Source organism: Lissotriton vulgaris, chromosome 10 (genome assembly GCF_964263255.1).
Source record: "Lissotriton vulgaris chromosome 10, aLisVul1.2, whole genome shotgun sequence".
Classification (NCBI taxonomy): domain Eukaryota; kingdom Metazoa; phylum Chordata; class Amphibia; order Caudata; family Salamandridae; genus Lissotriton; species Lissotriton vulgaris.
The window spans coordinates 536163528-536181370 of record NC_141698.1 but is presented as its reverse complement, the minus strand read 5'-3'; the positions used below and the strand labels follow the sequence as shown (position 1 = coordinate 536181370).

Genomic DNA, 17843 nt, shown 5'->3' with positions numbered 1-17843 from the left:
AAGGTAAAAAAAAATTCTCGCGGCTCACCGTGTTCAAAGACCACCTCTTCTTAAACTTGCATTGAGATAATAAGGTTTTAGAGTGTGCACAAAAAAAGCATCCAATGCACAGTGTTTCTGCCCCGTCTCGAACCGGGGACCTTTCGCGTGTTAGGCGAACGTGATGACCACTACACTACAGAAACTACCTTGGTGCTTTCTACTGTTAGAGGAAAGTTTCTCTCAAGTCTTCACCCTACTTCTATTCTGCTGTATCAGCAGCGGCTCAGAATGTGCAGAACAAGTGTGAAAACCTCAGAGATATCATCCAACATGCTTGCAATTAGACGTATTCAAAACTCACTTGTGCAGGCATCGACAGGCAAATATCTGATGCCTAAATGCCAGCGAGTACAGCTTGGGAAAGCATCACCTGGGACACACTGAGACTAAGCAGGTAGGCAGATAAAGCATGGTGATCCATTTTTCTTCTGAGGTTAGAAATATGTTGTGCAACAATGCACCCAGTATAACGAGAAATAGTCAGGCATAGTGCTTTTTTAGTAGGGTTTGTATGTTTACCTCTAAAAAGGGCTCGTCCGGGATTTGAACCCGGGACCTCTCGCACCCTAAGCGAGAATCATACCCCTAGACCAACGAGCCACGCAAGAGTCACCTCTGACACGGCTCCAGGGGTTAGTGGCAGCTAGCCAGTACATGCTGCTCTGTTCTGCAATATGATTGCTGTCTTTTCCATGACCGTCATCAAACAAGAAATTAAAAAGCCTCTGTCCTTCAGACAGTTTGTTTGCTTTAAGTGTCTGCTCGTGGTGAGGACAAGAGAAGCATTTCTTCTCTCATGCCTTGCTTTCATGAAGTAGGCCCACCCTACAGAGCAAAGTGCGAGCAAGCGAATGGCGCAAGCTATCGTCACTTCTCTTTTCGAGCTGTCACTGAGATCTCTGGAGCACACTACGTCAGGCTGGTGAGGAATAGACAGCCTCTATTATCTCAGCTTTTCTATAAAGTGAGCCAGTAAATGCAAACACTGTGAAAAACAGCAAGCTGCATTTCTGCCCGGTCTCGAACCAGGGACCTTTCGCGTGTAAGGCGAACGTGATAACCACTACACTACAGAAACAGACACTACCTCAGGAATCTTGTTGGCGTGTATTGGGTTGGAACGCACAGACTAAGGGCCAACGTCCTTGAAGCTCAAAGTTGGGCTCTCCTTACCCGGTCTCTCTTTCTTTGGAAGACAGGAATGAGGACCACTTTTTTCCCCAAGAGGCGATTTTGAAACCATATCCTGAAATGACACTAGAAAAACTCTTTGCATGTAATGTTCCTACACTGCTGGTCCAGCCCAGAAAAGCAGTTGCAAGGAAGTCCTGCACTCCTTTATCATGTCAAAAGTGGAAAATAGCGTGCAGGGTAAGGAACCTTCTCGACATACACAGCGTCTTATAGCATTGAAAAGAAGAAAGGCTCCTATATGACAAGCAGCCTGAAAACTTCCACAGGATGGGCTCGTCCGGGATTTGAACCCGGGACCTCTCGCACCCGAAGCGAGAATCATACCCCTAGACCAACGAGCCTGAGTGGCCAGGAGACATTTTGAACAATTACTGAAGCGTCTTTCAGAAAACAGCAGGGCTATTTGGCTCGTCTCCCTATAAGTGAGCCACACAAAGTCATGTTTTCTCTCAAGTTGTTGTTTTTTCACTCCAGCAAGGAAGGGGGCAGCCAATCTCCTATCGGCCAGTGAGCAGTAAAAAGGCACAGATGAGAACAGCAAGCACTTTCTGGCACTTGTACTCCTCTGCAAGTCCTGGACCCTTGCTCCATAGACTTCCACACCAGAAGCAATGAAGGGCCCACCATTTCTTGCGCCTGAGAAAGAGGTGTTTGATATTTGGATTCAAACGCGCCCGCTCAGCGCTCGATCAGGCTCGATCAGGCGAGATTTATATGAGTGGCTCACAGGCCTGAAACATTCACCTGGGAGACCCAGAGTGGCTGACTTCCCAGTATGGCCATTGTTGGGCGAGTCTCCTCCTTTCCTCCTGCCTCAATCTAGAATTGGCTGCAAATCACAAGAGGGAGTGCAATGTCCGTGTGTAGTGCCTACTACCAGCTACCTCTCTGTCTTCCTTATGTAAATTAGAATTTTCAAGGGGGGACCATTGGCAATCTGCTCCTCCCACATAACCAGGAAGCCCTGTTGAACATGTCTGCCTGTGTTGTTGCAGGGACAGTGCCTTCTCTGCCAAAAAGGTGGCAGGAGAGCCTCACAACAAATGATGGGATCAACTGCTTATTTCGAAACCCAGCAAGGCAGTTACTGTGATGGATTGCAAATGTAATGGAAGGTGTGCCTGCGGTGTCACTTTCAGAAATACATGGAATTGTGATTGAGGGCCCAGCCTGGTGGATTTCTCTTTATTTACTACAGGTTCCCGCAAATATTGTGGTGTGTGTGGGGAATGCACTGCAAAAATTAGGAAGACTTAAGGGTGTAAAAGGGACCTGTCAGAAGTGGGATTTGAACCCACGCCTCCATGAGGAGACCAGAAGGCTCAGCATCACTGAAGATCAAGCTCTCTTGAGTCTGGCGCCTTAGACCACTCGGCCATCCTGACGGCTCAGGGTGTGCTTAGTTCTGACTTTTCTGTCTGCACCTGCCAACGTTTCCACTTACAACGTTCACAGAAATGTCACAGGTGTAAAGGCCCCAACAATACAACATAGCTCACACAAAATAAAAATAGGCCCAAGAACAACCCCCAGATGATCGATGGAGATAACTTTGTTTCGTCTGCAAAGGTAAAAAAAAATTCTCGCGGCTCACCGTGTTCAAAGACCACCTCTTCTTAAACTTGCATTGAGATAATAAGGTTTTAGAGTGTGCACAAAAAAAGCATCCAATGCACAGTGTTTCTGCCCCGTCTCGAACCGGGGACCTTTCGCGTGTTAGGCGAACGTGATGACCACTACACTACAGAAACTACCTTGGTGCTTTCTACTGTTAGAGGAAAGTTTCTCTCAAGTCTTCACCCTACTTCTATTCTGCTGTATCAGCAGCGGCTCAGAATGTGCAGAACAAGTGTGAAAACCTCAGAGATATCATCCAACATGCTTGCAATTAGACGTATTCAAAACTCACTTGTGCAGGCATCGACAGGCAAATATCTGATGCCTAAATGCCAGCGAGTACAGCTTGGGAAAGCATCACCTGGGACACACTGAGACTAAGCAGGTAGGCAGATAAAGCATGGTGATCCATTTTTCTTCTGAGGTTAGAAATATGTTGTGCAACAATGCACCCAGTATAACGAGAAATAGTCAGGCATAGTGCTTTTTTAGTAGGGTTTGTATGTTTACCTCTAAAAAGGGCTCGTCCGGGATTTGAACCCGGGACCTCTCGCACCCTAAGCGAGAATCATACCCCTAGACCAACGAGCCACGCAAGAGTCACCTCTGACACGGCTCCGGGGGTTAGTGGCAGCTAGCCAGTACATGCTGCTCTGTTCTGCAATATGATTGCTGTCTTTTCCATGACCGTCATCAAACAAGAAATTAAAAAGCCTCTGTCCTTCAGACAGTTTGTTTGCTTTAAGTGTCTGCTCGTGGTGAGGACAAGAGAAGCATTTCTTCTCTCATGCCTTGCTTTCATGAAGTAGGCCCACCCTACAGAGCAAAGTGCGAGCAAGCGAATGGCGCAAGCTATCGTCACTTCTCTTTTCGAGCTGTCACTGAGATCTCTGGAGCACACTACGTCAGGCTGGTGAGGAATAGACAGCCTCTATTATCTCAGCTTTTCTATAAAGTGAGCCAGTAAATGCAAACACTGTGAAAAACAGCAAGCTGCATTTCTGCCCAGTCTCGAACCAGGGACCTTTCGCGTGTAAGGCGAACGTGATAACCACTACACTACAGAAACAGACACTACCTCAGGAATCTTGTTGGCGTGTATTGGGTTGGAACGCACAGACTAAGGGCCAACGTCCTTGAAGCTCAAAGTTGGGCTCTCCTTACCCGGTCTCTCTTTCTTTGGAAGACAGGAATGAGGACCACTTTTTTCCCCAAGAGGCGATTTTGAAACCATATCCTGAAATGACACTAGAAAAACTCTTTGCATGTAATGTTCCTACACTGCTGGTCCAGCCCAGAAAAGCAGTTGCAAGGAAGTCCTGCACTCCTTTATCATGTCAAAAGTGGAAAATAGCGTGCAGGGTAAGGAACCTTCTCGACATACACAGCGTCTTATAGCATTGAAAAGAAGAAAGGCTCCTATATGACAAGCAGCCTGAAAACTTCCACAGGATGGGCTCGTCCGGGATTTGAACCCGGGACCTCTCGCACCCGAAGCGAGAATCATACCCCTAGACCAACGAGCCTGAGTGGCCAGGAGACATTTTGAACAATTACTGAAGCGTCTTTCAGAAAACAGCAGGGCTATTTGGCTCGTCTCCCTATAAGTGAGCCACACAAAGTCATGTTTTCTCTCAAGTTGTTGTTTTTTCACTCCAGCAAGGAAGGGGGCAGCCAATCTCCTATCGGCCAGTGAGCAGTAAAAAGGCACAGATGAGAACAGCAAGCACTTTCTGGCACTTGTACTCCTCTGCAAGTCCTGGACCCTTGCTCCATAGACTTCCACACCAGAAGCAATGAAGGGCCCACCATTTCTTGCGCCTGAGAAAGAGGTGTTTGATATTTGGATTCAAACGCGCCCGCTCAGCGCTCGATCAGGCTCGATCAGGCGAGATTTATATGAGTGGCTCACAGGCCTGAAACATTCACCTGGGAGACCCAGAGTGGCTGACTTCCCAGTATGGCCATTGTTGGGCGAGTCTCCTCCTTTCCTCCTGCCTCAATCTAGAATTGGCTGCAAATCACAAGAGGGAGTGCAATGTCCGTGTGTAGTGCCTACTACCAGCTACCTCTCTGTCTTCCTTATGTAAATTAGAATTTTCAAGGGGGGACCATTGGCAATCTGCTCCTCCCACATAACCAGGAAGCCCTGTTGAACATGTCTGCCTGTGTTGTTGCAGGGACAGTGCCTTCTCTGCCAAAAAGGTGGCAGGAGAGCCTCACAACAAATGATGGGATCAACTGCTTATTTCGAAACCCAGCAAGGCAGTTACTGTGATGGATTGCAAATGTAATGGAAGGTGTGCCTGCGGTGTCACTTTCAGAAATACATGGAATTGTGATTGAGGGCCCAGCCTGGTGGATTTCTCTTTATTTACTACAGGTTCCCGCAAATATTGTGGTGTGTGTGGGGAATGCACTGCAAAAATTAGGAAGACTTAAGGGTGTAAAAGGGACCTGTCAGAAGTGGGATTTGAATCCACGCCTCCATGAGGAGACCAGAAGGCTCAGCATCACTGAAGATCAAGCTCTCTTGAGTCTGGCGCCTTAGACCACTCGGCCATCCTGACGGCTCAGGGTGTGCTTAGTTCTGACTTTTCTGTCTGCACCTGCCAACGTTTCCACTTACAACGTTCACAGAAATGTCACAGGTGTAAAGGCCCCAACAATACAACATAGCTCACACAAAATAAAAATAGGCCCAAGAACAACCCCCAGATGATCGATGGAGATAACTTTGTTTCGTCTGCAAAGGTAAAAAAAAATTCTCGCGGCTCACCGTGTTCAAAGACCACCTCTTCTTAAACTTGCATTGAGATAATAAGGTTTTAGAGTGTGCACAAAAAAAGCATCCAATGCACAGTGTTTCTGCCCCGTCTCGAACCGGGGACCTTTCGCGTGTTAGGCGAACGTGATGACCACTACACTACAGAAACTACCTTGGTGCTTTCTACTGTTAGAGGAAAGTTTCTCTCAAGTCTTCACCCTACTTCTATTCTGCTGTATCAGCAGCGGCTCAGAATGTGCAGAACAAGTGTGAAAACCTCAGAGATATCATCCAACATGCTTGCAATTAGACGTATTCAAAACTCACTTGTGCAGGCATCGACAGGCAAATATCTGATGCCTAAATGCCAGCGAGTACAGCTTGGGAAAGCATCACCTGGGACACACTGAGACTAAGCAGGTAGGCAGATAAAGCATGGTGATCCATTTTTCTTCTGAGGTTAGAAATATGTTGTGCAACAATGCACCCAGTATAACGAGAAATAGTCAGGCATAGTGCTTTTTTAGTAGGGTTTGTATGTTTACCTCTAAAAAGGGCTCGTCCGGGATTTGAACCCGGGACCTCTCGCACCCTAAGCGAGAATCATACCCCTAGACCAACGAGCCACGCAAGAGTCACCTCTGACACGGCTCCAGGGGTTAGTGGCAGCTAGCCAGTACATGCTGCTCTGTTCTGCAATATGATTGCTGTCTTTTCCATGACCGTCATCAAACAAGAAATTAAAAAGCCTCTGTCCTTCAGACAGTTTGTTTGCTTTAAGTGTCTGCTCGTGGTGAGGACAAGAGAAGCATTTCTTCTCTCATGCCTTGCTTTCATGAAGTAGGCCCACCCTACAGAGCAAAGTGCGAGCAAGCGAATGGCGCAAGCTATCGTCACTTCTCTTTTCGAGCTGTCACTGAGATCTCTGGAGCACACTACGTCAGGCTGGTGAGGAATAGACAGCCTCTATTATCTCAGCTTTTCTATAAAGTGAGCCAGTAAATGCAAACACTGTGAAAAACAGCAAGCTGCATTTCTGCCCGGTCTCGAACCAGGGACCTTTCGCGTGTAAGGCGAACGTGATAACCACTACACTACAGAAACAGACACTACCTCAGGAATCTTGTTGGCGTGTATTGGGTTGGAACGCACAGACTAAGGGCCAACGTCCTTGAAGCTCAAAGTTGGGCTCTCCTTACCCGGTCTCTCTTTCTTTGGAAGACAGGAATGAGGACCACTTTTTTCCCCAAGAGGCGATTTTGAAACCATATCCTGAAATGACACTAGAAAAACTCTTTGCATGTAATGTTCCTACACTGCTGGTCCAGCCCAGAAAAGCAGTTGCAAGGAAGTCCTGCACTCCTTTATCATGTCAAAAGTGGAAAATAGCGTGCAGGGTAAGGAACCTTCTCGACATACACAGCGTCTTATAGCATTGAAAAGAAGAAAGGCTCCTATATGACAAGCAGCCTGAAAACTTCCACAGGATGGGCTCGTCCGGGATTTGAACCCGGGACCTCTCGCACCCGAAGCGAGAATCATACCCCTAGACCAACGAGCCTGAGTGGCCAGGAGACATTTTGAACAATTACTGAAGCGTCTTTCAGAAAACAGCAGGGCTATTTGGCTCGTCTCCCTATAAGTGAGCCACACAAAGTCATGTTTTCTCTCAAGTTGTTGTTTTTTCACTCCAGCAAGGAAGGGGGCAGCCAATCTCCTATCGGCCAGTGAGCAGTAAAAAGGCACAGATGAGAACAGCAAGCACTTTCTGGCACTTGTACTCCTCTGCAAGTCCTGGACCCTTGCTCCATAGACTTCCACACCAGAAGCAATGAAGGGCCCACCATTTCTTGCGCCTGAGAAAGAGGTGTTTGATATTTGGATTCAAACGCGCTCGCTCAGCGCTCGATCAGGCTCGATCAGGCGAGATTTATATGAGTGGCTCACAGGCCTGAAACATTCACCTGGGAGACCCAGAGTGGCTGACTTCCCAGTATGGCCATTGTTGGGCGAGTCTCCTCCTTTCCTCCTGCCTCAATCTAGAATTGGCTGCAAATCACAAGAGGGAGTGCAATGTCCGTGTGTAGTGCCTACTACCAGCTACCTCTCTGTCTTCCTTATGTAAATTAGAATTTTCAAGGGGGGACCATTGGCAATCTGCTCCTCCCACATAACCAGGAAGCCCTGTTGAACATGTCTGCCTGTGTTGTTGCAGGGACAGTGCCTTCTCTGCCCAAAAGGTGGCAGGAGAGCCTCACAACAAATGATGGGATCAACTGCTTATTTCGAAACCCAGCAAGGCAGTTACTGTGATGGATTGCAAATGTAATGGAAGGTGTGCCTGCGGTGTCACTTTCAGAAATACATGGAATTGTGATTGAGGGCCCAGCCTGGTGGATTTCTCTTTATTTACTACAGGTTCCCGCAAATATTGTGGTGTGTGTGGGGAATGCACTGCAAAAATTAGGAAGACTTAAGGGTGTAAAAGGGACCTGTCAGAAGTGGGATTTGAACCCACGCCTCCATGAGGAGACCAGAAGGCTCAGCATCACTGAAGATCAAGCTCTCTTGAGTCTGGCGCCTTAGACCACTCGGCCATCCTGACGGCTCAGGGTGTGCTTAGTTCTGACTTTTCTGTCTGCACCTGCCAACGTTTCCACTTACAACGTTCACAGAAATGTCACAGGTGTAAAGGCCCCAACAATACAACATAGCTCACACAAAATAAAAATAGGCCCAAGAACAACCCCCAGATGATCGATGGAGATAACTTTGTTTCGTCTGCAAAGGTAAAAAAAAATTCTCGCGGCTCACCGTGTTCAAAGACCACCTCTTCTTAAACTTGCATTGAGATAATAAGGTTTTAGAGTGTGCACAAAAAAAGCATCCAATGCACAGTGTTTCTGCCCCGTCTCGAACCGGGGACCTTTCGCGTGTTAGGTGAACGTGATGACCACTACACTACAGAAACTACCTTGGTGCTTTCTACTGTTAGAGGAAAGTTTCTCTCAAGTCTTCACCCTACTTCTATTCTGCTGTATCAGCAGCGGCTCAGAATATGCAGAACAAGTGTGAAAACCTCAGAGATATCATCCAACATGCTTGCAATTAGACGTATTCAAAACTCACTTGTGCAGGCATCGACAGGCAAATATTTGATGCCTAAATGCCAGCGAGTACAGCTTGGGAAAGCATCACCTGGGACACACTGAGACTAAGCAGGTAGGCAGATAAAGCATGGTGATCCATTTTTCTTCTGAGGTTAGAAATATGTTGTGCAACAATGCACCCAGTATAACGAGAAATAGTCAGGCATAGTGCTTTTTTAGTAGGGTTTGTATGTTTACCTCTAAAAAAGGGCTCGTCCGGGATTTGAACCCGGGACCTCTCGCACCCTAAGCGAGAATCATACCCCTAGACCAACGAGCCACGCAAGAGTCACCTCTGACACGGCTCCAGGGGTTAGTGGCAGCTAGCCAGTACATGCTGCTCTGTTCTGCAATATGATTGCTGTCTTTTCCATGACCGTCATCAAACAAGAAATTAAAAAGCCTCTGTCCTTCAGACAGTTTGTTTGCTTTAAGTGTCTGCTCGTGGTGAGGACAAGAGAAGCATTTCTTCTCTCATGCCTTGCTTTCATGAAGTAGGCCCACCCTACAGAGCAAAGTGCGAGCAAGCGAATGGCGCAAGCTATCGTCACTTCTCTTTTCGAGCTGTCACTGAGATCTCTGGAGCACACTACGTCAGGCTGGTGAGGAATAGACAGCCTCTATTATCTCAGCTTTTCTATAAAGTGAGCCAGTAAATGCAAACACTGTGAAAAACAGCAAGCTGCATTTCTGCCCGGTCTCGAACCAGGGACCTTTCGCGTGTAAGGCGAACGTGATAACCACTACACTACAGAAACAGACACTACCTCAGGAATCTTGTTGGCGTGTATTGGGTTGGAACGCACAGACTAAGGGCCAACGTCCTTGAAGCTCAAAGTTGGGCTCTCCTTACCCGGTCTCTCTTTCTTTGGAAGACAGGAATGAGGACCACTTTTTTCCCCAAGAGGCGATTTTGAAACCATATCCTGAAATGACACTAGAAAAACTCTTTGCATGTAATGTTCCTACACTGCTGGTCCAGCCCAGAAAAGCAGTTGCAAGGAAGTCCTGCACTCCTTTATCATGTCAAAAGTGGAAAATAGCGTGCAGGGTAAGGAACCTTCTCGACATACACAGCGTCTTATAGCATTGAAAAGAAGAAAGGCTCCTATATGACAAGCAGCCTGAAAACTTCCACAGGATGGGCTCGTCCGGGATTTGAACCCGGGACCTCTCGCACCCGAAGCGAGAATCATACCCCTAGGCCAACGAGCCTGAGTGGCCAGGAGACATTTTGAACAATTACTGAAGCGTCTTTCAGAAAACAGCAGGGCTATTTGGCTCGTCTCCCTATAAGTGAGCCACACAAAGTCATGTTTTCTCTCAAGTTGTTGTTTTTTCACTCCAGCAAGGAAGGGGGCAGCCAATCTCCTATCGGCCAGTGAGCAGTAAAAAGGCACAGATGAGAACAGCAAGCACTTTCTGGCACTTGTACTCCTCTGCAAGTCCTGGACCCTTGCTCCATAGACTTCCACACCAGAAGCAATGAAGGGCCCACCATTTCTTGCGCCTGAGAAAGAGGTGTTTGATATTTGGATTCAAACGCGCTCGCTCAGCGCTCGATCAGGCTCGATCAGGCGAGATTTATATGAGTGGCTCACAGGCCTGAAACATTCACCTGGGAGACCCAGAGTGGCTGACTTCCCAGTATGGCCATTGTTGGGCGAGTCTCCTCCTTTCCTCCTGCCTCAATCTAGAATTGGCTGCAAATCACAAGAGGGAGTGCAATGTCCGTGTGTAGTGCCTACTACCAGCTACCTCTCTGTCTTCCTTATGTAAATTAGAATTTTCAAGGGGGGACCATTGGCAATCTGCTCCTCCCACATAACCAGGAAGCCCTGTTGAACATGTCTGCCTGTGTTGTTGCAGGGACAGTGCCTTCTCTGCCCAAAAGGTGGCAGGAGAGCCTCACAACAAATGATGGGATCAACTGCTTATTTCGAAACCCAGCAAGGCAGTTACTGTGATGGATTGCAAATGTAATGGAAGGTGTGCCTGCGGTGTCACTTTCAGAAATACATGGAATTGTGATTGAGGGCCCAGCCTGGTGGATTTCTCTTTATTTACTACAGGTTCCCGCAAATATTGTGGTGTGTGTGGGGAATGCACTGCAAAAATTAGGAAGACTTAAGGGTGTAAAAGGGACCTGTCAGAAGTGGGATTTGAACCCACGCCTCCATGAGGAGACCAGAAGGCTCAGCATCACTGAAGATCAAGCTCTCTTGAGTCTGGCGCCTTAGACCACTCGGCCATCCTGACGGCTCAGGGTGTGCTTAGTTCTGACTTTTCTGTCTGCACCTGCCAACGTTTCCACTTACAACGTTCACAGAAATGTCACAGGTGTAAAGGCCCCAACAATACAACATAGCTCACACAAAATAAAAATAGGCCCAAGAACAACCCCCAGATGATCGATGGAGATAACTTTGTTTCGTCTGCAAAGGTAAAAAAAAATTCTCGCGGCTCACCGTGTTCAAAGACCACCTCTTCTTAAACTTGCATTGAGATAATAAGGTTTTAGAGTGTGCACAAAAAAAGCATCCAATGCACAGTGTTTCTGCCCCGTCTCGAACCGGGGACCTTTCGCGTGTTAGGTGAACGTGATGACCACTACACTACAGAAACTACCTTGGTGCTTTCTACTGTTAGAGGAAAGTTTCTCTCAAGTCTTCACCCTACTTCTATTCTGCTGTATCAGCAGCGGCTCAGAATATGCAGAACAAGTGTGAAAACCTCAGAGATATCATCCAACATGCTTGCAATTAGACGTATTCAAAACTCACTTGTGCAGGCATCGACAGGCAAATATTTGATGCCTAAATGCCAGCGAGTACAGCTTGGGAAAGCATCACCTGGGACACACTGAGACTAAGCAGGTAGGCAGATAAAGCATGGTGATCCATTTTTCTTCTGAGGTTAGAAATATGTTGTGCAACAATGCACCCAGTATAACGAGAAATAGTCAGGCATAGTGCTTTTTTAGTAGGGTTTGTATGTTTACCTCTAAAAAGGGCTCGTCCGGGATTTGAACCCGGGACCTCTCGCACCCTAAGCGAGAATCATACCCCTAGACCAACGAGCCACGCAAGAGTCACCTCTGACACGGCTCCAGGGGTTAGTGGCAGCTAGCCAGTACATGCTGCTCTGTTCTGCAATATGATTGCTGTCTTTTCCATGACCGTCATCAAACAAGAAATTAAAAAGCCTCTGTCCTTCAGACAGTTTGTTTGCTTTAAGTGTCTGCTCGTGGTGAGGACAAGAGAAGCATTTCTTCTCTCATGCCTTGCTTTCATGAAGTAGGCCCACCCTACAGAGCAAAGTGCGAGCAAGCGAATGGCGCAAGCTATCGTCACTTCTCTTTTCGAGCTGTCACTGAGATCTCTGGAGCACACTACGTCAGGCTGGTGAGGAATAGACAGCCTCTATTATCTCAGCTTTTCTATAAAGTGAGCCAGTAAATGCAAACACTGTGAAAAACAGCAAGCTGCATTTCTGCCCGGTCTCGAACCAGGGACCTTTCGCGTGTAAGGCGAACGTGATAACCACTACACTACAGAAACAGACACTACCTCAGGAATCTTGTTGGCGTGTATTGGGTTGGAACGCACAGACTAAGGGCCAACGTCCTTGAAGCTCAAAGTTGGGCTCTCCTTACCCGGTCTCTCTTTCTTTGGAAGACAGGAATGAGGACCACTTTTTTCCCCAAGAGGCGATTTTGAAACCATATCCTGAAATGACACTAGAAAAACTCTTTGCATGTAATGTTCCTACACTGCTGGTCCAGCCCAGAAAAGCAGTTGCAAGGAAGTCCTGCACTCCTTTATCATGTCAAAAGTGGAAAATAGCGTGCAGGGTAAGGAACCTTCTCGACATACACAGCGTCTTATAGCATTGAAAAGAAGAAAGGCTCCTATATGACAAGCAGCCTGAAAACTTCCACAGGATGGGCTCGTCCGGGATTTGAACCCGGGACCTCTCGCACCCGAAGCGAGAATCATACCCCTAGACCAACGAGCCTGAGTGGCCAGGAGACATTTTGAACAATTACTGAAGCGTCTTTCAGAAAACAGCAGGGCTATTTGGCTCGTCTCCCTATAAGTGAGCCACACAAAGTCATGTTTTCTCTCAAGTTGTTGTTTTTTCACTCCAGCAAGGAAGGGGGCAGCCAATCTCCTATCGGCCAGTGAGCAGTAAAAAGGCACAGATGAGAACAGCAAGCACTTTCTGGCACTTGTACTCCTCTGCAAGTCCTGGACCCTTGCTCCATAGACTTCCACACCAGAAGCAATGAAGGGCCCACCATTTCTTGCGCCTGAGAAAGAGGTGTTTGATATTTGGATTCAAACGCGCCCGCTCAGCGCTCGATCAGGCTCGATCAGGCGAGATTTATATGAGTGGCTCACAGGCCTGAAACATTCACCTGGGAGACCCAGAGTGGCTGACTTCCCAGTATGGCCATTGTTGGGCGAGTCTCCTCCTTTCCTCCTGCCTCAATCTAGAATTGGCTGCAAATCACAAGAGGGAGTGCAATGTCCGTGTGTAGTGCCTACTACCAGCTACCTCTCTGTCTTCCTTATGTAAATTAGAATTTTCAAGGGGGGACCATTGGCAATCTGCTCCTCCCACATAACCAGGAAGCCCTGTTGAACATGTCTGCCTGTGTTGTTGCAGGGACAGTGCCTTCTCTGCCAAAAAGGTGGCAGGAGAGCCTCACAACAAATGATGGGATCAACTGCTTATTTCGAAACCCAGCAAGGCAGTTACTGTGATGGATTGCAAATGTAATGGAAGGTGTGCCTGCGGTGTCACTTTCAGAAATACATGGAATTGTGATTGAGGGCCCAGCCTGGTGGATTTCTCTTTATTTACTACAGGTTCCCGCAAATATTGTGGTGTGTGTGGGGAATGCACTGCAAAAATTAGGAAGACTTAAGGGTGTAAAAGGGACCTGTCAGAAGTGGGATTTGAATCCACGCCTCCATGAGGAGACCAGAAGGCTCAGCATCACTGAAGATCAAGCTCTCTTGAGTCTGGCGCCTTAGACCACTCGGCCATCCTGACGGCTCAGGGTGTGCTTAGTTCTGACTTTTCTGTCTGCACCTGCCAACGTTTCCACTTACAACGTTCACAGAAATGTCACAGGTGTAAAGGCCCCAACAATACAACATAGCTCACACAAAATAAAAATAGGCCCAAGAACAACCCCCAGATGATCGATGGAGATAACTTTGTTTCGTCTGCAAAGGTAAAAAAAAATTCTCGCGGCTCACCGTGTTCAAAGACCACCTCTTCTTAAACTTGCATTGAGATAATAAGGTTTTAGAGTGTGCACAAAAAAAGCATCCAATGCACAGTGTTTCTGCCCCGTCTCGAACCGGGGACCTTTCGCGTGTTAGGCGAACGTGATGACCACTACACTACAGAAACTACCTTGGTGCTTTCTACTGTTAGAGGAAAGTTTCTCTCAAGTCTTCACCCTACTTCTATTCTGCTGTATCAGCAGCGGCTCAGAATGTGCAGAACAAGTGTGAAAACCTCAGAGATATCATCCAACATGCTTGCAATTAGACGTATTCAAAACTCACTTGTGCAGGCATCGACAGGCAAATATCTGATGCCTAAATGCCAGCGAGTACAGCTTGGGAAAGCATCACCTGGGACACACTGAGACTAAGCAGGTAGGCAGATAAAGCATGGTGATCCATTTTTCTTCTGAGGTTAGAAATATGTTGTGCAACAATGCACCCAGTATAACGAGAAATAGTCAGGCATAGTGCTTTTTTAGTAGGGTTTGTATGTTTACCTCTAAAAAGGGCTCGTCCGGGATTTGAACCCGGGACCTCTCGCACCCTAAGCGAGAATCATACCCCTAGACCAACGAGCCACGCAAGAGTCACCTCTGACACGGCTCCAGGGGTTAGTGGCAGCTAGCCAGTACATGCTGCTCTGTTCTGCAATATGATTGCTGTCTTTTCCATGACCGTCATCAAACAAGAAATTAAAAAGCCTCTGTCCTTCAGACAGTTTGTTTGCTTTAAGTGTCTGCTCGTGGTGAGGACAAGAGAAGCATTTCTTCTCTCATGCCTTGCTTTCATGAAGTAGGCCCACCCTACAGAGCAAAGTGCGAGCAAGCGAATGGCGCAAGCTATCGTCACTTCTCTTTTCGAGCTGTCACTGAGATCTCTGGAGCACACTACGTCAGGCTGGTGAGGAATAGACAGCCTCTATTATCTCAGCTTTTCTATAAAGTGAGCCAGTAAATGCAAACACTGTGAAAAACAGCAAGCTGCATTTCTGCCCGGTCTCGAACCAGGGACCTTTCGCGTGTAAGGCGAACGTGATAACCACTACACTACAGAAACAGACACTACCTCAGGAATCTTGTTGGCGTGTATTGGGTTGGAACGCACAGACTAAGGGCCAACGTCCTTGAAGCTCAAAGTTGGGCTCTCCTTACCCGGTCTCTCTTTCTTTGGAAGACAGGAATGAGGACCACTTTTTTCCCCAAGAGGCGATTTTGAAACCATATCCTGAAATGACACTAGAAAAACTCTTTGCATGTAATGTTCCTACACTGCTGGTCCAGCCCAGAAAAGCAGTTGCAAGGAAGTCCTGCACTCCTTTATCATGTCAAAAGTGGAAAATAGCGTGCAGGGTAAGGAACCTTCTCGACATACACAGCGTCTTATAGCATTGAAAAGAAGAAAGGCTCCTATATGACAAGCAGCCTGAAAACTTCCACAGGATGGGCACGTCCGGGATTTGAACCCGGGACCTCTCGCACCCGAAGCGAGAATCATACCCCTAGACCAACGAGCCTGAGTGGCCAGGAGACATTTTGAACAATTACTGAAGCGTCTTTCAGAAAACAGCAGGGCTATTTGGCTCGTCTCCCTATAAGTGAGCCACACAAAGTCATGTTTTCTCTCAAGTTGTTGTTTTTTCACTCCAGCAAGGAAGGGGGCAGCCAATCTCCTATCGGCCAGTGAGCAGTAAAAAGGCACAGATGAGAACAGCAAGCACTTTCTGGCACTTGTACTCCTCTGCAAGTCCTGGACCCTTGCTCCATAGACTTCCACACCAGAAGCAATGAAGGGCCCACCATTTCTTGCGCCTGAGAAAGAGGTGTTTGATATTTGGATTCAAACGCGCCCGCTCAGCGCTCGATCAGGCTCGATCAGGCGAGATTTATATGAGTGGCTCACAGGCCTGAAACATTCACCTGGGAGACCCAGAGTGGCTGACTTCCCAGTATGGCCATTGTTGGGCGAGTCTCCTCCTTTCCTCCTGCCTCAATCTAGAATTGGCTGCAAATCACAAGAGGGAGTGCAATGTCCGTGTGTAGTGCCTACTACCAGCTACCTCTCTGTCTTCCTTATGTAAATTAGAATTTTCAAGGGGGGACCATTGGCAATCTGCTCCTCCCACATAACCAGGAAGCCCTGTTGAACATGTCTGCCTGTGTTGTTGCAGGGACAGTGCCTTCTCTGCCAAAAAGGTGGCAGGAGAGCCTCACAACAAATGATGGGATCAACTGCTTATTTCGAAACCCAGCAAGGCAGTTACTGTGATGGATTGCAAATGTAATGGAAGGTGTGCCTGCGGTGTCACTTTCAGAAATACATGGAATTGTGATTGAGGGCCCAGCCTGGTGGATTTCTCTTTATTTACTACAGGTTCCCGCAAATATTGTGGTGTGTGTGGGGAATGCACTGCAAAAATTAGGAAGACTTAAGGGTGTAAAAGGGACCTGTCAGAAGTGGGATTTGAACCCACGCCTCCATGAGGAGACCAGAAGGCTCAGCATCACTGAAGATCAAGCTCTCTTGAGTCTGGCGCCTTAGACCACTCGGCCATCCTGACGGCTCAGGGTGTGCTTAGTTCTGACTTTTCTGTCTGCACCTGCCAACGTTTCCACTTACAACGTTCACAGAAATGTCACAGGTGTAAAGGCCCCAACAATACAACATAGCTCACACAAAATAAAAATAGGCCCAAGAACAACCCCCAGATGATCGATGGAGATAACTTTGTTTCGTCTGCAAAGGTAAAAAAAAATTCTCGCGGCTCACCGTGTTCAAAGACCACCTCTTCTTAAACTTGCATTGAGATAATAAGGTTTTAGAGTGTGCACAAAAAAAGCATCCAATGCACAGTGTTTCTGCCCCGTCTCGAACCGGGGACCTTTCGCGTGTTAGGTGAACGTGATGACCACTACACTACAGAAACTACCTTGGTGCTTTCTACTGTTAGAGGAAAGTTTCTCTCAAGTCTTCACCCTACTTCTATTCTGCTGTATCAGCAGCGGCTCAGAATATGCAGAACAAGTGTGAAAACCTCAGAGATATCATCCAACATGCTTGCAATTAGACGTATTCAAAACTCACTTGTGCAGGCATCGACAGGCAAATATTTGATGCCTAAATGCCAGCGAGTACAGCTTGGGAAAGCATCACCTGGGACACACTGAGACTAAGCAGGTAGGCAGATAAAGCATGGTGATCCATTTTTCTTCTGAGGTTAGAAATATGTTGTGCAACAATGCACCCAGTATAACGAGAAATAGTCAGGCATAGTGCTTTTTTAGTAGGGTTTGTATGTTTACCTCTAAAAAAGGGCTCGTCCGGGATTTGAACCCGGGACCTCTCGCACCCTAAGCGAGAATCATACCCCTAGACCAACGAGCCACGCAAGAGTCACCTCTGACACGGCTCCAGGGGTTAGTGGCAGCTAGCCAGTACATGCTGCTCTGTTCTGCAATATGATTGCTGTCTTTTCCATGACCGTCATCAAACAAGAAATTAAAAAGCCTCTGTCCTTCAGACAGTTTGTTTGCTTTAAGTGTCTGCTCGTGGTGAGGACAAGAGAAGCATTTCTTCTCTCATGCCTTGCTTTCATGAAGTAGGCCCACCCTACAGAGCAAAGTGCGAGCAAGCGAATGGCGCAAGCTATCGTCACTTCTCTTTTCGAGCTGTCACTGAGATCTCTGGAGCACACTACGTCAGGCTGGTGAGGAATAGACAGCCTCTATTATCTCAGCTTTTCTATAAAGTGAGCCAGTAAATGCAAACACT

General features: G+C 47.3%; 32 non-coding genes across 32 annotated transcripts; all 32 read right to left on the bottom strand.

Annotated features, from left to right (window-relative positions):
- Positions 1 to 112: 112 nt before the first annotated feature.
- Positions 113 to 185, bottom strand: TRNAV-AAC (transfer RNA valine (anticodon AAC)). The gene has a single exon. It is a non-coding gene; the product is annotated as a tRNA-Val (tRNA).
- Positions 186 to 570: 385 nt separating this feature from the next.
- TRNAP-AGG (transfer RNA proline (anticodon AGG)) lies at positions 571 to 642 on the bottom strand. The gene has a single exon. It is a non-coding gene; the product is annotated as a tRNA-Pro (tRNA).
- A 405-nt stretch (positions 643 to 1047) lies between these two features.
- TRNAV-UAC (transfer RNA valine (anticodon UAC)) lies at positions 1048 to 1120 on the bottom strand. The gene has a single exon. It is a non-coding gene; the product is annotated as a tRNA-Val (tRNA).
- Positions 1121 to 1505: 385 nt separating this feature from the next.
- TRNAP-CGG (transfer RNA proline (anticodon CGG)) lies at positions 1506 to 1577 on the bottom strand. Its single transcript has one exon. It is a non-coding gene; the product is annotated as a tRNA-Pro (tRNA).
- Positions 1578 to 2509: 932 nt separating this feature from the next.
- On the bottom strand, positions 2510 to 2621 carry TRNAL-CAA (transfer RNA leucine (anticodon CAA)). The gene is made up of 2 exons: positions 2584 to 2621; positions 2510 to 2555 (listed from the first exon to the last, which is right to left on the bottom strand). It is a non-coding gene; the product is annotated as a tRNA-Leu (tRNA).
- Positions 2622 to 2914: 293 nt separating this feature from the next.
- Positions 2915 to 2987, bottom strand: TRNAV-AAC (transfer RNA valine (anticodon AAC)). Its single transcript has one exon. It is a non-coding gene; the product is annotated as a tRNA-Val (tRNA).
- A 385-nt stretch (positions 2988 to 3372) lies between these two features.
- On the bottom strand, positions 3373 to 3444 carry TRNAP-AGG (transfer RNA proline (anticodon AGG)). The gene has a single exon. It is a non-coding gene; the product is annotated as a tRNA-Pro (tRNA).
- Positions 3445 to 3849: 405 nt separating this feature from the next.
- TRNAV-UAC (transfer RNA valine (anticodon UAC)) lies at positions 3850 to 3922 on the bottom strand. The gene has a single exon. It is a non-coding gene; the product is annotated as a tRNA-Val (tRNA).
- Positions 3923 to 4307: 385 nt separating this feature from the next.
- On the bottom strand, positions 4308 to 4379 carry TRNAP-CGG (transfer RNA proline (anticodon CGG)). Its single transcript has one exon. It is a non-coding gene; the product is annotated as a tRNA-Pro (tRNA).
- Positions 4380 to 5311: 932 nt separating this feature from the next.
- On the bottom strand, positions 5312 to 5423 carry TRNAL-CAA (transfer RNA leucine (anticodon CAA)). The gene is made up of 2 exons: positions 5386 to 5423; positions 5312 to 5357 (listed from the first exon to the last, which is right to left on the bottom strand). It is a non-coding gene; the product is annotated as a tRNA-Leu (tRNA).
- Positions 5424 to 5716: 293 nt separating this feature from the next.
- TRNAV-AAC (transfer RNA valine (anticodon AAC)) lies at positions 5717 to 5789 on the bottom strand. The gene has a single exon. It is a non-coding gene; the product is annotated as a tRNA-Val (tRNA).
- Positions 5790 to 6174: 385 nt separating this feature from the next.
- TRNAP-AGG (transfer RNA proline (anticodon AGG)) lies at positions 6175 to 6246 on the bottom strand. The gene has a single exon. It is a non-coding gene; the product is annotated as a tRNA-Pro (tRNA).
- A 405-nt stretch (positions 6247 to 6651) lies between these two features.
- Positions 6652 to 6724, bottom strand: TRNAV-UAC (transfer RNA valine (anticodon UAC)). The gene has a single exon. It is a non-coding gene; the product is annotated as a tRNA-Val (tRNA).
- Positions 6725 to 7109: 385 nt separating this feature from the next.
- TRNAP-CGG (transfer RNA proline (anticodon CGG)) lies at positions 7110 to 7181 on the bottom strand. The gene has a single exon. It is a non-coding gene; the product is annotated as a tRNA-Pro (tRNA).
- A 932-nt stretch (positions 7182 to 8113) lies between these two features.
- TRNAL-CAA (transfer RNA leucine (anticodon CAA)) lies at positions 8114 to 8225 on the bottom strand. The gene is made up of 2 exons: positions 8188 to 8225; positions 8114 to 8159 (listed from the first exon to the last, which is right to left on the bottom strand). It is a non-coding gene; the product is annotated as a tRNA-Leu (tRNA).
- Positions 8226 to 8518: 293 nt separating this feature from the next.
- Positions 8519 to 8591, bottom strand: TRNAV-AAC (transfer RNA valine (anticodon AAC)). Its single transcript has one exon. It is a non-coding gene; the product is annotated as a tRNA-Val (tRNA).
- Positions 8592 to 8977: 386 nt separating this feature from the next.
- On the bottom strand, positions 8978 to 9049 carry TRNAP-AGG (transfer RNA proline (anticodon AGG)). The gene has a single exon. It is a non-coding gene; the product is annotated as a tRNA-Pro (tRNA).
- A 405-nt stretch (positions 9050 to 9454) lies between these two features.
- Positions 9455 to 9527, bottom strand: TRNAV-UAC (transfer RNA valine (anticodon UAC)). The gene has a single exon. It is a non-coding gene; the product is annotated as a tRNA-Val (tRNA).
- A 385-nt stretch (positions 9528 to 9912) lies between these two features.
- On the bottom strand, positions 9913 to 9984 carry TRNAP-CGG (transfer RNA proline (anticodon CGG)). Its single transcript has one exon. It is a non-coding gene; the product is annotated as a tRNA-Pro (tRNA).
- A 932-nt stretch (positions 9985 to 10916) lies between these two features.
- TRNAL-CAA (transfer RNA leucine (anticodon CAA)) lies at positions 10917 to 11028 on the bottom strand. Its single transcript has 2 exons — positions 10991 to 11028; positions 10917 to 10962 (listed from the first exon to the last, which is right to left on the bottom strand). It is a non-coding gene; the product is annotated as a tRNA-Leu (tRNA).
- Positions 11029 to 11321: 293 nt separating this feature from the next.
- On the bottom strand, positions 11322 to 11394 carry TRNAV-AAC (transfer RNA valine (anticodon AAC)). Its single transcript has one exon. It is a non-coding gene; the product is annotated as a tRNA-Val (tRNA).
- A 385-nt stretch (positions 11395 to 11779) lies between these two features.
- On the bottom strand, positions 11780 to 11851 carry TRNAP-AGG (transfer RNA proline (anticodon AGG)). The gene has a single exon. It is a non-coding gene; the product is annotated as a tRNA-Pro (tRNA).
- A 405-nt stretch (positions 11852 to 12256) lies between these two features.
- Positions 12257 to 12329, bottom strand: TRNAV-UAC (transfer RNA valine (anticodon UAC)). The gene has a single exon. It is a non-coding gene; the product is annotated as a tRNA-Val (tRNA).
- A 385-nt stretch (positions 12330 to 12714) lies between these two features.
- Positions 12715 to 12786, bottom strand: TRNAP-CGG (transfer RNA proline (anticodon CGG)). Its single transcript has one exon. It is a non-coding gene; the product is annotated as a tRNA-Pro (tRNA).
- Positions 12787 to 13718: 932 nt separating this feature from the next.
- TRNAL-CAA (transfer RNA leucine (anticodon CAA)) lies at positions 13719 to 13830 on the bottom strand. The gene is made up of 2 exons: positions 13793 to 13830; positions 13719 to 13764 (listed from the first exon to the last, which is right to left on the bottom strand). It is a non-coding gene; the product is annotated as a tRNA-Leu (tRNA).
- Positions 13831 to 14123: 293 nt separating this feature from the next.
- TRNAV-AAC (transfer RNA valine (anticodon AAC)) lies at positions 14124 to 14196 on the bottom strand. The gene has a single exon. It is a non-coding gene; the product is annotated as a tRNA-Val (tRNA).
- A 385-nt stretch (positions 14197 to 14581) lies between these two features.
- TRNAP-AGG (transfer RNA proline (anticodon AGG)) lies at positions 14582 to 14653 on the bottom strand. Its single transcript has one exon. It is a non-coding gene; the product is annotated as a tRNA-Pro (tRNA).
- Positions 14654 to 15058: 405 nt separating this feature from the next.
- On the bottom strand, positions 15059 to 15131 carry TRNAV-UAC (transfer RNA valine (anticodon UAC)). Its single transcript has one exon. It is a non-coding gene; the product is annotated as a tRNA-Val (tRNA).
- Positions 15132 to 15516: 385 nt separating this feature from the next.
- Positions 15517 to 15588, bottom strand: TRNAP-CGG (transfer RNA proline (anticodon CGG)). The gene has a single exon. It is a non-coding gene; the product is annotated as a tRNA-Pro (tRNA).
- Positions 15589 to 16520: 932 nt separating this feature from the next.
- TRNAL-CAA (transfer RNA leucine (anticodon CAA)) lies at positions 16521 to 16632 on the bottom strand. Its single transcript has 2 exons — positions 16595 to 16632; positions 16521 to 16566 (listed from the first exon to the last, which is right to left on the bottom strand). It is a non-coding gene; the product is annotated as a tRNA-Leu (tRNA).
- Positions 16633 to 16925: 293 nt separating this feature from the next.
- Positions 16926 to 16998, bottom strand: TRNAV-AAC (transfer RNA valine (anticodon AAC)). The gene has a single exon. It is a non-coding gene; the product is annotated as a tRNA-Val (tRNA).
- Positions 16999 to 17384: 386 nt separating this feature from the next.
- On the bottom strand, positions 17385 to 17456 carry TRNAP-AGG (transfer RNA proline (anticodon AGG)). Its single transcript has one exon. It is a non-coding gene; the product is annotated as a tRNA-Pro (tRNA).
- Between the last annotated feature and the right edge of the window lie 387 nt (positions 17457 to 17843).